This window comes from Pristis pectinata, chromosome 21, assembly GCF_009764475.1.
Source record: "Pristis pectinata isolate sPriPec2 chromosome 21, sPriPec2.1.pri, whole genome shotgun sequence".
Lineage (NCBI taxonomy): Eukaryota > Metazoa > Chordata > Chondrichthyes > Rhinopristiformes > Pristidae > Pristis > Pristis pectinata.
Genome location: NC_067425.1, coordinates 1,415,575 through 1,431,989, shown reverse-complemented (window position 1 = coordinate 1,431,989; position 16,415 = coordinate 1,415,575). Strand labels below are relative to the sequence as shown.

At 45.3% G+C, this 16,415-nt stretch overlaps 1 protein-coding gene across 4 annotated transcripts in view; it reads left to right on the top strand.

The window, feature by feature from the left end:
- The window catches only part of smg6 (SMG6 nonsense mediated mRNA decay factor), a 305,342-nt gene that overhangs the window by 213,338 nt on the left and 75,589 nt on the right, over positions 1-16,415 (top strand). The window lies entirely within an intron of this gene.

The following is a 16,415-nucleotide window of genomic DNA, read 5'->3' as shown; positions in this document are numbered from 1 at the left end:
AGGCTAGGACCTTATTCCTTGGAGCATAGGAGACTGAAGGGTGACCTTATTGAGGTGTATAAAATCATGAGGGTGAATGCACATAGTCTTTTTCCCAAGGTAGGGGAACTAAAAGTTAGAGGGTATACGTCTAAATGAGAGGGGAAAGATTTAAAGGAGACCTGAGGGACAACTTCTTCACACAGAGGGTGGTTCGTATATGGAATGAGCTGCTAGAGAAAGTGGTTGAAGCAGGTACAGTAACAACATTCAAAAGACATTTGGACAAGTACGTGGATAGGAGAGGTTTAGAGGGATATGGTGCAAACACAGGCAAATGGGATTAACTGGGTGGGCACCATGGTTAGCATGGACAAGTTGGGCCGAAGGGCCTGTTTCCATGCTGTATTACTCTGTGACTCTAAATCAGCTAGGCTGGGTCGGTAACCAAAACTCAGGGCTGCAGATGTTCAGCAGGTCCAGCAGCCTCTGAAACGAGACGTTAGTCCTCATGGGTAAGTGCTTCTTTAAAAATGGAAAGGGATAAGCAAGTCCTGCTGTTGCATGAAAAAGACCAAAAGAAAAGAGGAAGGGCAGGGGAAAAAGCATGCATCAATTGGGTGTCTCATCCCTTCCTGAGAGAGAGGTGTGTGAATCCGATTTGTGTGTGATCTATGAATAATCTGTGAATCTGTCTTTTAAACCTCTTCTATTTTCACTTCCTTTTCTCTGCTGCCGAATGTTTATCCCTCAATCAACAACGCTAAAATGGACTTTTACATCATTGTCTCATCACTGTTTGTGGGAGTTTGCTGTGCCCAAATGGGTTATTGCATTTCCTACAAAAGTGATTCCACCTCCAAAGTACTTACTAACTGTAAATGCAGTCAGTTTTTCTTGTTGAGCTGTAATTCCTCTGTGAGTGTGCTTCTGGAATGATTGAATCCTAGAATGATTACAGAACAAAAGGTCCATCATGTTTGCACCAACTCTCTACCAGAGCACCTCACTATTTCCCCCTCCAGCTCTTTCTCTGTAGCCTTGCAAATTTTTCTTCAGCATTTATTTGTTCAATTCCCACTTGAAGGCCACAGTGGAGTCGGTCCCACCACATGTGGGCAGTGCGTTCTGGTTCCAAACACACACTGCGTTTTTTAAAAAAAAGCTGTTCCTCGTGTCATTCTTAACTTTCTTCCCTTTATTTTGTACCTGTCACCTGTAGTCTTCGATCACGTCCATCAGTGGGAACAGCTTCCCACAGCCCAGTCCCTTGTCATATTATAAGCCAACCAAATATCCCCTTAGCTTTCTCCAAATATAACAGTCCCAACCTTTATACAATATCCTTATAACTGTAGTCCCTCATCCGAGAGATCATTCTTGTAAAACTTTCCTGGACCCTCTCTAGCATCCCTGTGTAATGAGGTATTGGTATTGGTTTATTATTGTCACTTGGACCGAGGTACAGTGAAAAATTTGTCTTGTATACCATTCGTACAGATTAATTCATTACACAGTGCATTAGAATTGAACACAATCCCAGCCTCTTCCCTTAACGGGTGCTGCCATTCATGCTGTGTGTTTGTGGTTTTATTTTATCCCAATGTCTTGTTACATAGATTGAGGACAGCAACGTGTTGCTGTTAAATTGTATTTTAAATGGAAGAGACTCTGAAATCTGGCTCCAGTGTAGGATCCATGACATATGGCCGAGTTTTTGTTTATTGACCAAGTGGGGCTGAATTCAGAGCAATGGTTCGATCTGATTCACGACTGTTTCATTCCACTGGTCCTGGCTCGATGGTTGCAGGAGGTTCAAAACAGACAAGTAATCAGAAACCAGTATTAGCTCCTGTGTACAGACAGAGTACACACCCACAGCCAGGTCAACAACAACAGCCACTGTCCTCTGATCACTTGTGGAATCTGAAGAAAATGGGAAAAGATAACCCAGAATCTGCAATTTTGTTCAACTATGAGAGCGGGATAAGAAAGCAACAGTTTCAAGCCATTGGTGCTGTCAGGAAGATATCATACGATAGATTTATAGGCAGAGTGATAGAAAAACCCTGTTAGCGATTGAGAATTAAGTGTATGCTGCAGTGAGGAGAGTGGAGTCTCTGCGTGGCTAGATAAAGGAAAGATAAATGGCTGCTTTTCTCCATCAGTGGCCCTCTGCACGTCACGGTGCTGCCTTTTAGCCCAACACACTCCAGCATAGAGCCAGGTGGAAGCCACGTGCTCCCTCAAGTCTCCTTGACATTCATTAGATCGTGGCTGATCTGAACTTCTGGCCTCAGCACTATGCTGCCTGATCCATATGACCTCTGATTCCCTCAACGTCCAAAAATATGGCTTTTTCAGCCTGGAATATGCTCAGTGCCCAGTGAATGCAGCTCTCTGAGCCTGAAATTCCAAAGATTCACAACTTCCAAGAGAAAAAAATTCTTCCCCATCTTGGTCTTAAGTAAGTTATCCGTTATCCTGAGACTTGTCTTAAGCTCTCCCAATAGGGAAATGCCCCTCTCAGCATCTGCCCTGTTATACTCCCTCACAACCTATCGTGTCTCAGTGAGACCACTTCACATTTGTCTAAACTCCAATGAGAACTGGTTGATTTTGCACCAGTTTTCATCACAAACAGCCCATTAATTGCATTAATTAATCTGGTGACTCTTCTGTAAATGTCCTTCAATGCAAGCACATTTCATAAACAAGAAATCTGAAACTCTATGCGCTGCTGCAGCTGTAGTTCCACCAAAGCCCTGGGCAGTTGCAGCAAGACTTCCTACTTTCGCATTCCACCCCTCCTAACATAGAGGACAATCACAGAATAAGAGGCACACAGGCCCTTCGGTGTACTGCCCATGCTGCCCTGCAACCACCCATTTACACTCATCCTACATTCATCTCATTTTGTTTTTATTCTCCCCACATTCTTTCCCAGATCCGACATCTGAATCAGGGATTCTATTTTCTAATTATTTGCTGCATCTGTATGCTAACTTTGTTTCATGCATATGGGCATCCAGATTCCTGCAGCAACCTTCTATCTTATGTCTCTATTTACAGTATTCTGCTTCTCTAATCTTCCAGCCAGAATGGGTAACCTCACATTATATTCCATTGGATGCCAGATAAGGCATGAAACTGAAGTCCTGTCTGCCCTCTTGTTAAAATCCAATGCCATTTTCTCGGTGAAGGGATACTGTGTTCAGTCTTGTGTCCTGGGCCAATACTTAGCCTTCAACCAACATAACTAAGAAAATATCTAGTGATTATCACATGGCTGTTTCCCTTCCATGTTGTAGTGATAATTACACTTCAAAAGGGATGCATTTTATTCTCTGAGGAAGTTCCTCCATGCCTGTATTTGAAAGGCTGAGTTATTTTCATCTGCAATAAAATCACATTTGTAAATTACACCAGATAATCTTGTTTAAATTGTAACACCGCATGACAGGTTCGGTGTCATTTTGAACGGATCCCTACTTAATATGATTACCCTTTCAAAGGAAGAGCACGGTGTGATGGACCAAGTGGCATCCTTTGTTCTGTTATTCCACTGGTTTTCATTGATTTTTTTCTGTTTGACTTTTCTCTTTAGTCTTTGAATGTTCATCATTTCATGATCAAAAGCATTGCTGAATAATTGATTCCCCCCACCAGTGGTGAGACCATCCTGTTAGGAGCATTAAACCTATAAAGGAGGCAGTACATGTCAGTATTTCAGTAGAAGCTCTTTCTGTAGTCTTGTATGGGGTATTTGAATTGTTGGTTTATTTCCCTCACCCGTGGAGCCCCCTATTTGGGTTTCCGCATTCAGCAGAGACCTGCTCAGCTAACATCAGGCAATGGCAGGTCACACCGTCGAGTGGCACAGGAGTGGGGAAGGACATCAGATCCAAATAAAACATCGCTTTTTCACTGAACTCCCACCACACCTCTTAACCCCTTCACTCTCCAGAAGCACAGACTACCTTTTCAGTACTTAAGCCCATAATGTTCACCTTTTTAGAACTCTAATTCTTTTCACAGTAACTTTCTATTGAATCTTTTTGGTTTGAAATACTTCATTGAAAAACAAATTTTGAGGTATTCAGTGATGAACAGGGTCTGACAGAGTGATTCAGGCAAATTGTTAATTTGAATAAACTTTGATTTATTCAATGGATCAACCTTCGCAGTTTCTGCCAGCTCCAACAAGATTCCACCAACAGACTCGCATTCCCCTGCCCCTTCTACTACTCCCCATCTTATGGCACCTTCCGATCCAGCCTCAGGGTGATGAGGAATGCACTTGAGACCCTTGTTTTCATCAGTCAGGCCACTGAGTTGGAACGACATGTTACAATTGTATAAGTCATTTGGTGAGACCAGACTTCTTTTCTGCAGCTATAGGAAGGATGTCATTAAGCTGGAGAGGGTGAAGAAAAGATGTACAAGGCTGTTCACCAAAACTGGAGAGCTTGAATTATAAGGAGAGATTGGATAGGCTGAGACTTTTTCCCTGGTGTGTAGGAGGCTAAGAAGCATAAGAGGTGTGTAAAATTATTACTGGCATAGATAGGGCGAATGGTCACAGTCATTGTAAAACTCTGGTTAGGCCACATCCAGAGTATTATATTCAGTTCTGGTCACCCCATTACAGGAAGGATGTAGAGGCTATGGAGAGGGTGCAGTAGAGGTTTACCAGGATGCTGCCTGGATTAGAGGGCAGGTGCTATCAGGAGAGGTTGGACAAACTTGGGTTGTTTTCTCTGGAGCGGCGGAGGCTGAGGGGAGACCTGATAGGAGTTTATAAGATTATGAGGGGCGTAGATAGAGAAGACAGCCGGTATCTTTTTCCAAGGATTGAATGATCTAATACTAGAGGGCATGAATTAAAGGTGAGAGGGGTAAGTTCAAAGGAGATGTGCGGTGCAAGTTTTTTTACACAGAGTGGTGAGTGCCTGGAATGTGCTGCTGGGGTGGAGGTGGAGGCAGATATGACAGGGGCATTTAAGGAGCTCTTAAATGTTAGACAGAATGTTTAATGAATAGTTTAATTAATTCGGCACAACATTGTGGGTCGAAGGGCCTGTTCCTGTGCTGTTCCATGTTCTAACACCTCATCTATCTGAGCATGTTTCAGCCTGCAGGACTCAGTATCAAAGTCTCCAACTTTAGGGAACTCATTCTTTCTATCTTATCAGAACTGACCATTTCCACCTACCACCATCATGGCTCAATTTTTCTTTGTCTAATTTTTCTTTGTCTGGCCTGCTGTAAGTGCCCCACAGCCTCACCATTAGCAACATGTTGTACAGACACAGAAGCTAAATCTGATCCTAACTGCTACAGCAAGGTATTTGGTCTCACCCTATCAGAGTCACTCCTTTTGTTCCACCCATCCCTCCCCTACCTTCTCTGTTACCTAAATTATAACTTGTTTTCTCTCTTTCCAAGTTCTGATGAAGGGTCTATGGCCTGAACCATTAACTGTTTCTCTCTCCACAGACGCTGCCTGACCTGATGAGTGTTTCCTGCATTTTCTGTTTTTTTTCCAGCTTTCCAGCATTTGCTGAATTTTTTTGATTTACAACATTATTTCAGCTTGATTGTCTGGAATTGAAAAGGGCAGTTTCTGGTTGACACACTGCACAAACGGTGGGGAGAACTGTGACAACAGAGAAGGTTCGTTGGGCAAGAAATACAGCAGAAGGGGAGAGGCTGCACTGGGGGAAGCCTGGCAGGAGGGGTACAGGAGAGGTGGAGGTCTGGTGAGAAACATGGAAGTTTGACAGCGAGAGGCATGGCACACAGGTTTGCCAGTGGGGAGGTGGGTCGGGAGTGATGCAGCATGGTAGGTGGTTGGTGTGTAGGGATGTGAAATGGTGGATCTTGTCAGGAAGAAGTTAATGCACTATATAGGGGTGCAGGAATAAGAAACTTGGAGTGCTGACAATCTTTGAAAGAGGCTAGGCAAGTTGAGCTTTTGTTTTTAAAAAAAAACCAATGATGTCTTCAACTTTATAAACAGGCTTAGTGTGCAGAGGCATAGAAAATGCATTAAATGCATTAACAAAATGCATCCTCAGCCACAGCATTGTCCAGTTTAGGCTTCCTACTTCAGAAAGAATCTCACCAATTTAGAGGAGGTACAGAGGAGATTTGGTGGGACTGTATCAGGGAAACATCTTCATTATGGAAAGAAAAGAGAAGCAAGTGTGGTTTTCTATAAAACAGAAAATGTTAAGGGTGACTTAATGGAGGTATTCCACATCAAAGATTTTGAGGGAGGTTGTGAAAGGAGTGGGCAAGGTGATACAATAATCCCCCTCAAAAGGGATTTTTATTAACAGTTAAAGGACAATACTTGCAGAACAAGTGAGTAGAATTACTTGGAAAGAGTGTTCAATCCATAATGTAGGGATTGAGACTGCCACCAAATGACGAGGGTGATAAGCAACAAATTACAGAGGTAAAGACATTCAGGAGAGAGCTGGTCATTGACTTCAGGAAGGGGGGCAGTGCACATGCACCTGTCTACATCAATGGTGCTGAGGTCAAGAGGGTTGAGAGCTTCAAGTTCCTTGGAGTGAACGTCACCAATAGCTTGTCCTGGTCCAACTACGTAGGCGCCACAGCCAAGAAAGCTCACCAGTGCCTCTACTTCCTCAGGGGACATGCTCAAAAGAAATTTGCATGTCCCCTTTGGCACTCACCAACTTTTATCATTGCACCATAGAAATCCTATGTAGATGCATCAAGGCTTGGTATGGCAACTGCTCTGCCCAGGACCGCAAGAAACCGCAGAGAGTTGTGGACACAGCCCAGCACATCATGTAAACTAGCCTCCCCTCCATGGACTCTGTCTATACCTCTCGCTGCCTTAGTGAAGCAGCCAGCATAATCAAGACCCCACCCACCCCCAATGTTCTCTCTTCTCCCCTCTCCCATCAGGCAGAAGACACAGGAACCTGAGGGCACATATTGGTATTGGTATTAGTTTATTATTGTCACTTGTACCAAGGTACAGTGAAAAACTTATCTTGCATACTGATCAAACAGGTCAATTCAATACACAGTGCAGTTACATTGAGTTAGTACAGAGTGCATTGAGGTAGTACAGGTAAAAACAATAACAGTACAGAGTAAAGTGTCACAGCTACAGAGAATGTGCAGTGCAATAAGGTGCAAGGTCACAACAAGGTAGATCGTGAGGTCAGAGTCCATCTCATCGTATAAGGGAACTGTTCAATAGTCTTATCACAGTGGGGTAGAAGCTGTCCTTGAGTCTGGTGGTACGTGCCCTCAGGCTCCTGTATCTTCTACCCGATGGAAGAGGAGAGAAGAGAGAATGACCCGGGTGGGTAGGGTCTTTGATTATGCCGGCTGCTTCGCCAAAGCAGTGAGAGTCCAAGGAGGGGAGGCTGGTGTCCGCGATGCGCTGGGCTGTGTCCACAACTCTCTTCAGTTTCTTGCGGTCCTGGGCAGAGCAGTTGCCGTACCAAGCTGTGGTGCATCCAGATAGGACGTTTTCTATGGTGCATCGGTAAAAGCTGGTGAGAGTCAAAGGAGACATACCGAATTTCTTTATCTTCCTGAGGAAGTAGAGGCGCTGGTGAGCTTTCTTGGCTGTGGCGCCTACATGGTTGGACCAGGACAGGCTATTGGTGATGTTCACTACCAGGAACTTGAAGCCCTCAACCCTCTCGACCTCAGCAGCATTGATGTAGACAGGTGCATGTACACCACCCCCTTTCCTGAAATCAATGACCAGCTCTCTTGTTGACATTGAGGGAAAGGTTGTTGTCATGACACCATTCCACTAAGCTCTCTGTCTCCTTCCTGTACTCCGACTCATCGCTGTTTGAGATACAGCCTACAACGGTGGTATCATCTGCAAACTTGTAGATGGAGTTAGGGCAGAATCTGGCCACACAGTCATGAGTATGTAGGGAGTAGAGTAGAGGGCTGAGGACGCAGCCTTGTGGGGCACCAGTGTTTGGAATAATCGTGTCGGAGGTATTGCTGCCTATCCTCACTGATTGTGGTCTGTTTGTTAGAAAGTCAAGGATCCAGTTACGGAGGGAGGTGTTGAGTCCTAGGTCTCAGGGTTTGGTGACAAGTTTGCTTGGAATTATAGTATTTCCTTCAATACTATAGCTGTGGTCAATGTTTGCTTGGGATTGTAGTATTGAAGGCAGAGCTGTAGTCATTACCACCGTACCACCAGACTCAAGGACAGCTTCTATCCCACTGTTATAAGGCTATTCAACAGTTCCCTCATATGATGAGATGGACTCTTTGACCTCACAATCTATCTTGTTATGACCTTGCACCTTATTGTCTACCTGCACTGCACTTGCCTGTAGCTGTGACACTTTACTCTGTACTCTGTTATTGTTTTTACCCTGTACTACCTCAATGCATTGTGTAATGAATTGACCTGTACGATCGGTATGCAAGACAAGTTTTTCACTGTACCTCGGTACAAGTGACAATAATAAACCAATACCAATACATTCTTTCTGTAGAACTCGGTCTCCGAAGAGGCTGTGATATGGAAGTGGGTGAAGTGGATTGAAGGTTACTAGCATTTAGGGACCAGTGTCTGATGATACAGCTGGAGTTATTAATCATAAAACTTGTATCATGGCTGTCTATTCACAAAGCTTGTGAAATCCCTGTACTGAAGGTATATTTTTAAATCCACAACCATAATTATAATTGAGTCCTCTCGAAGGGTCTTTGACCTGAAACATTAACTGTTTCTCCTTCCACGGGTGCTGCCTGCCCTGCTGAGTGTTTCCAACATTTTCTGTTTTTATTACTATAATTTGAATAGCAGTTTCGCAAATTACTATATCAAGGTGTAATAATTAACTGTTTTCGGCTTTTAATGAGGTTTATTGCTGGAGAGAAGGCATTTGGCCAAAGGAGAGCATGTTGGTGTGATTAATATGTTTGGATCATTGCAGAAATTTTTTAGCTCTGCCCCCATGATTGTCAGTCAGGGCTGTGTGTAGTGATTGGTGTAGCAGGATAACTTCACTATGTGACTGTTTTCCTGAGTGAGTGCCTACCAGGAAGAGCTTCTGAGATGCTTGAGGCTGTGAATTGATAACTTTAGGTTTTAGTTGAAAATCCCAGTATCCTGCTGTGTTCTGAATCATTACCCCTTCACAACTTCCTCTTGAGAGATGCCAAAATAAGTGATTTTGTATAGTTCTTTTATCTGTCCATGCAGATATTTCATTGCCGTATTTATATTTTTTGTGTTCACCTACTTGGGCCTCTTGAGTTCTAATGAATGACGTCTTTTACAGTTTTAAAAATAGAACTTGTTTTGTTAAATGACGCTGCTGAGAAATGAAGACATCTCAGGCCACACCCACTGACGTCAAACTCATTTCAGTCATAAAGCCAATGTCACTGGGGGCTGTCCTTGCATAGAAACTCTCCGTTCTTTGGAACGTTAACGTAGAAAGATGTTGCCATGGAAACTCAGGATACCTGACTGAGCAGAGAGACAAGTGACAAAGGCAGACGCACAATGATCTTGGGAAAAATGAAACAATATTAACTGCTGCTCTTTCACTTCTCTTGGGGTTTTCCGCTCTCTTTAATGCAACCATTTTTTAGAATTTATCCATTTTATTTCCTTCTGATGCAGAGAGCACCGTGATCTGAAACTTCAGCTGGTGAGGATAGCAGTAAGAAACCTATCCTCTGCTCTAGACAAAATAAAACTAAAGAAACCAGCCAACCCCTTAACCTCAACAGGTACCTCACAGGTTAACATGTTTGTCATTAATTCTGTTGCATTCCATTTCAACGCAGACTATTTTTAAATGGATTAACACTGATAGTAAAAGAACACACTAAATAATATCATACACGTGGCTCAGCTGCAATGGAACCATGGAAAATGAAGTACCCAGAGTTTTGACCAGACCCTCAGCAGATAACATCAGCAAAACTCCAGCTAACCTTATGCATTTGGCAGGTAATATCCCAGCCAGTCTATTGAAAGCGTTTTTGTTTAAGTAGCATAACTTTGGCTGCTAACATATTGAGGAACTGGGTAAAATGTGCAGTTTCCCATGGCCGTGTACAAAATGGTATTACCAGCTGACACCATCTAATTCCCTTCACTGTGGTTAGTTTCAGGATCTTCATCACGTCTCATACCTCATTCCTCTTGTGTGCTGCTTAGCATGCTGAGATCAGGATCCAAATGTGTTGTCTCTGATCTCTTTCTACAACTTTGCAACTTGTGAACAGAGTCTCTGGAGTTCTGGGTGATTCGAAATAAACTGTGCAGAACTTCCTCAGCAAGAGGATCACTTGAGCAAGCAATTCCGTATTCATTTGTATCGGGGCTCTCGTTGGAACAGATGTGGCTCTGTCACAATTTAAGGCTTGTGAGATTTGTCAGCCAATGTTGGTTTCAATTCGAAATGAGAACTAAGTCAGCCAAGGCAACTTTTCTCAATCTCAAAACATAGAACCATCAAAGAAAATTTAGAAAGCAATAGGAGGCCATTTGGCCACACATATCTGTGAAAGTTGAAAAAGCCAGAGGCTGTTCCCATCTTTGATCACTGCTCGGTAGCCCTGTACGTCACGGTTCCCCAAGTACACATTCAGATATGGTTTAAGTATGATGAGCTTTGCTGCCTCTCCCACCCTTCCGTGCAGTGGTTCCAAACTGCCCCCCTCCCTACCCAATGGTTGGAAAAAATATTTCCCTATCTTCCATTTACTCAAACCTGTGCCCCCATCTTCCCTCTCTGCTCTCCTAGACTTGTTATAATTTAATATGCCACAGGTAAATCTCCCCCATCACTGATAGTGGCTGCAGACTAGGAAGCTACCAATGACCTGGACGAATGAAGTGACGTTAAATGTAAGGTTATATGGAGATCTTAAAATTAATAAAAAGAGGGCCAAGGTACTTAGTAAATACTTTGTATCAGGCTAAGTAAAGGAAGGGATATTGGCAGACAACTCTGATATGGTTAAGAGTAAGTTGACCAATATTGTATGGGATAAAACCAGTATTTTCCCGAAGATGGCAAGGAACCAGGGCCCAACTGGGCAGGACTGAAGAGGGTAAAGGTGGACCTTTGTTTTGAAATTGCTTCAGAGCTAACAAATCCTCGTAATTGTAGGTCCGTTCATTCATAGTCCAAGGTGTCAGAGAAAAGTAGGGATGCGTTCACCAAGCATACAGATAACAGAAGTTACTTAAAAATAGTCAGAGTGGATTCCAAATGGAATGTTTGTGCTTGACAAACCTCATCGAATTTTTTGATGATCGAATAGATACAATGGATAGAGAAGTGCAGTGTATGAGGACATGAAAAATTATGGTTGTTTATTTGAGCATTGTAGATTACGTTCATCTTCAAACGTCAGGACAGCCAGTAGATAGATGTGAACTATTTTCAGTCAGTAAAGGTCTGGAATGAGGAGCCAAAGATGTGATTAAATGTTGGAAGTTTAGAACAGGGAACTGTTTTCTCAAAGAATTGGGAAGAGTTGAATTTATACTAGGATTGTGTCAACATTCAAGCTTGGAGAGGAGTTGAAGGGATTTGGAAGCCAGTTGGGTAAATGTGATTAGTTCACAGGGAATGTGGTGGGGAGTGCACAGCATGCATGGTTTCCTGCTGCAGTTCCTGTGTCTGTTGTAGCTCTTGCGACAACAGTCCAAAACTAATTCCACTGTCATCCTTTCTCCCCACAGCTCTGCATCTTCCTTTGCTTTGGATCTTTATTTTGATGGGAGCTGTAATAGTTAATGCAAAATAGAAAGTAAAGCCAAATCAGTGCTTTGATATGGCAACGCTTGCGGCAGAGCTGTGTAGAGCAGGCTGCGAGCAAACTTTGGGGAATTTTTGCAGTGATGGCAGAGGTTCAGACCTTATTCTCCGCATCTTTCTCGCTGGTCTCCTCTTTCATTGTTCCTGCACCGGCATGTCCTCTGTTGCTCTCTGCTGCTTCACTCACTTGCTCTTTCCCTACACTCGCCTTTACTAGCTGTCATTCAGATAGTTGGCAAACAAACCAGATGGGTCATACAGAGAGATGCCTTCTTTCTGCAAGTAGTTGTGATGTGGCATGTGCTGTCTGCAAGGGAGCTGGAAGCCCAGTCAGTAATAACTCAAGGAAAGTGGGTAGCATGTTAGGACTTTATTCCTTGGAGCGGAGAAGAATGAGGTTTACAAAATGATGAGGGGCGTAGACAGAGTTAATGCAAGTAGGCTCTTTCCACCTAGATTAGGAGAGATAAGTACGAGAGGACATGGCTTTAGGGTGAAAGGGGAAAGGTTTAGGGGGAACATTAGAGGGAACTTCTTCACTCAAAGAGTGGTGGGAGTGTGGAATGGGCTGCCATCTGATGTGGTAAATGAGGGCTCGCTCTTAACTTTTAAGAGTAAATTGGATAGATACATGGATGAGAGAGGTCTGGAGAGGTATGGGCTGGGGGCAGGTAAATGGGACTAGCAGAATAACGTTTCGGCACAGACTAGAAGGGCCAAATGGCCTGTTTCCTGTACTGTAGTTTTCTATGGTTCTATGATTTTCAAAATGGAAAATCTATGGGGAAGGAGCAAGCAGGTAGGACTGATACAGTTCCTTTCAAAGGACTAGTACAAACAGGATAGACAGAATGGCCTTTGGTTGGTCAGCATGGATGAGTTGGAAGGGCCTGTCTCCGTGCTGTATGATGTATTATTGCATGATTTCATTCTTGTTTTCCCTCTTACTATTGCTTTTTTTCCCTTCTTCATGAAGTGAGACAATACAGAAACAGGCCCTTCAGTCCTATGTGAATCCCATTTAGCAGCCCTGTGTCTGTAACTTACTATGCCTTGGTGATTTAAGTCCAGATACTAAAGTACTGTGAGAGTACCTGCCTCCACCGCCCTCTCAGGCCGGGTCTTCCAGATTCCATCCACTCTATAGTGAAGATGTCCTTCCTCAGATCCCCTCTAAACCTCCTTCCCCTCAACCTAACCTTATACCCTCAAATATTAGACACCTCTGCTACGGGGAAAAGTTTCTTTTTTTTAACTCTATCTATGCCCCCACATAGCATTGTGTACTTCAGTCGATCTCTCCCCTCCCCATCCTGGTGAATCTCTTCTGCACCCTCTGATGCATTCACCTCCTTCCGATAGTGTGGAGACCAGAACTGCACACTCCAGGTATGGCCTGACCCAATAAAGTTGTATCAAGACCTCCCTCTTATCATGTATCTGGCTAGTGAAAGCCAGCATTCTGTATGCCTTCTTCAAAGTTCAAAGTCGGGTTTATTGTCATGTGCGCAGGTGCAATGGAAAACTTACCTGCAGCAGCAGAATCACGGGCACAAGGCATCAGATACACAACATTCAAATATAAATTAACAACCATAAATTATAGAAAATTATATAAGAAAGAACACAATTAGAACAAAAGAAAAACAAAGTCTATTGTCGTGCAAAGTGATCACAGTGTTGCTGTACTGAGGTAGTGATTAGGCTTGTGCAGGTTGGTTCAAAAACCGGATGGTTGAAGGGAAGCAGCTGTTCCTGAACCTGGTGGTGTGGGACTTCAGGCTTCTGTACCTCCTGCCCGATGGGAGCTGTGAGAAGATGGCACGGCCTGGATGGTCAAGGTCTTTGGTGATCGATGTTGCCTTCTTGAGGCAGCACCTCGTGTAGATACTACCGATGCTGGGGAGGGGTGTGGCAGTGATGTATTGGGCTGAGTCCACTACTTTCTGCAGCTTCTTACATTCCTGCACATTTGAATTGCTGTACCAGGCCGTGATTCAACCTGTCATGATACTTTCAACAGTACATCTGTAGAAGTTTGTACATCGGTAGAGTGTTCGGTGACAAGTCGAACCTCCTTAACCTAAGAAAGTAAAGATGCTGGCACGCCTTCCTTGTGATTGCATCTGTGTGCTGGGCCCAGGACAGGTCATCAAATAGGTTCATGCCCAAGAATTTAAATCTGCAGACTCTCCACTGCCAATCCCCCAATGTTGACTGGCGCATGTTCACCCTCCTTCCCCTTCCTGAAGTCGACAATCAGCTCTATAGTTTTACTGACGTCGAGCGAGAGGTTGTTGTTATGGCACCGCTCAACCAGGTGTCCTATCTTGCTTCTGTACGGTGACTCATCCCCACCTGTGATTCGTCCAACAGTGGTGTCATTGGCGAATTTGTGTATCATATTGGAGCTGTGCTTAGCCACACAGTCGTGTGTATAGAGAGTCAAGCGGGGGCTAAGCACGCAGCCTTGAGGTGCACCTGTGTTGATGGTCAGTGAGGAGGAGATGTTGTTACCAATCCTCACTGATTGAGGTCTGCTGATGAGGAAGTCGAGGATCCAGTTGCAGAGGGAGGGTACAGAGGCCCAGGTCTTGAAGCTTGGTGATGAGTTTGGCTGGGATGATTGTGTTGAATGTCAAGCTATACTCAATGAACAGCAGCCTGACATATGTGTTCCTGTTGTCCAGATGGTCTAGAGCAGAGCAAAGAGCCAGAGAAATCACACCTGCTGTTGACCTGTTGTGGCAGTAGGCAAATTGAAGCGGATCCTGGTCATCTCTGTTGATTCGCGCCAAAACCAGCCTCTCGAAGCACTTCATTACAGTTGATGTAAGCGTTACCTGACAGTAGTCATTGAGGCAGGTCACCACGCTCTTCCTGGGCACCGGTACAATAGATGCCTTTTTGAAGCAGGTGGGAACCTCAGACCACAGAAGCGAGAGGTTGAACATGTCCGTAAATACTCCAGCCAGTTGGTACGCACAGATATTTAGCACTGGGCCAGGTATGCCGTCTGGACCAGACACCTTTCATGGGTTTATCCTCTTGAAGGATGCCTGGACATCGGTCTCAGGGACTGAGATTACAGGGTCATCTGGAGATGTGGGGGCTCGTGTGGGTGTGTCATAGCTCTCCCTGTCAAAGCGTGCATAAGGGGCATGGAGCTCATTGTAGAAAGTAATATTGTGCAAGCTCTGCCATGGCTGTCGAGTGTCCATCCATGATTCCAATTTAGTCCAAAATTGCCTTTTTGTGCTCGCAATGACTTCTGGAGGTCGTACCTGGACTTCTCATGTGACCCTGTGTTACCAGCCCTAACTGCCACAGATCTAGCCCCCAGCAGATTACGAATCTCCTAGTTCATCACCCTGTCTAGCTGTGCTGCCACCTGTAGGTATCTTTGGACTTGTTCACTAAGGTCCCTCTGTTCCTCAGTACTCGCTAAGGCCCCACCATTCTTGGTGCCTGTCCAACTCTTAATTAGATCTCCCCAAACTGTATCACCTCACACTTGTCAGGACTTAAATTCCGTCTGCCATTGGCCTGCCCAACTTATTGCTTCCTCAGACTCGCTCACTCAAGCAGTACTGGCCACTGGATCCCTCATGTCCTCACTGGCTCACTGAGGAAACCACTGATCCTGTGCCCTATCTCTTCCCACCCCGCACCCCACCTCCCTCCCACACTCCCCTCCCCCTCCTTCCAGCTCTGTACTTTCACCCCCAGCCCTTTTCCCTCCCTCCTCACCCCACCCACCTCTCCTCTGCTGCCCACCCAGCTCATACCTCGCCCCCTCCTCCTTCATCCCCCACCCCCTCCTCCTGCTCACCCCCCGCCCTCACACCCCCACTCCCTCCTCCCTCTCACCCCCGCCCCCTCCTCCCTCACACCCCCGCCTCCTTCCTCCCTCATCCCCACCTCCTCCTCCCTCACACCCCCGCCCCCTCCTCCCTCACACCCCCCCGCCCCCTCCTCCCTCACACCCCCGCCTCCTCCCTCATCACTCACCCCTTCCTCCCTCATCCCCGCCTCCTCCTCCCTCACACCCCCGTCCCTTCCTCCCTCACACCCCCCGCCCCCTCCTCCCTCACCCCCCGCCCCCTCCTCCCCTCACCCCCCTGCCCCTCTCCTCCCGCCCCTTTCGCTCCTCTGCCTTCCTCACCCCCCTCAACCCCCCACACCATCCCACCCCCTCCTTCCATACCCCTGCCCTGCTCCTTTGTCCACACCCTCCCCAACCCTCTTCTCCCTCCCACCCCTTGCTCTCCCAACCCACCATACCCAACAGTTCTTCTCCCAACCACCCACCACACCTCTTTCTACACCACCCCCCCTCCTAGGTCAGTGACTGGTCAGGTCTCTTCCATCGTCTGATGGGTGCCCCACTCCCACATACCATCCCTTGCAGTAATGGGGCTGTGGTCTTCGGCAGCCGGGCATGGCAGATAATGAACACTTTCCTTTAGAATAACCTGAGTTTCTATTCCTAATCTTGTAATTTATTAACTATTAGTATGCCTTCTTTGGAATTTTGCTGCTTAGTTTTTTTATTTTGATGTATGTAATGACCCATTTCAGTAAGTTTTAACTGAACCACAGGGCAGCCCTTTCTGCAGC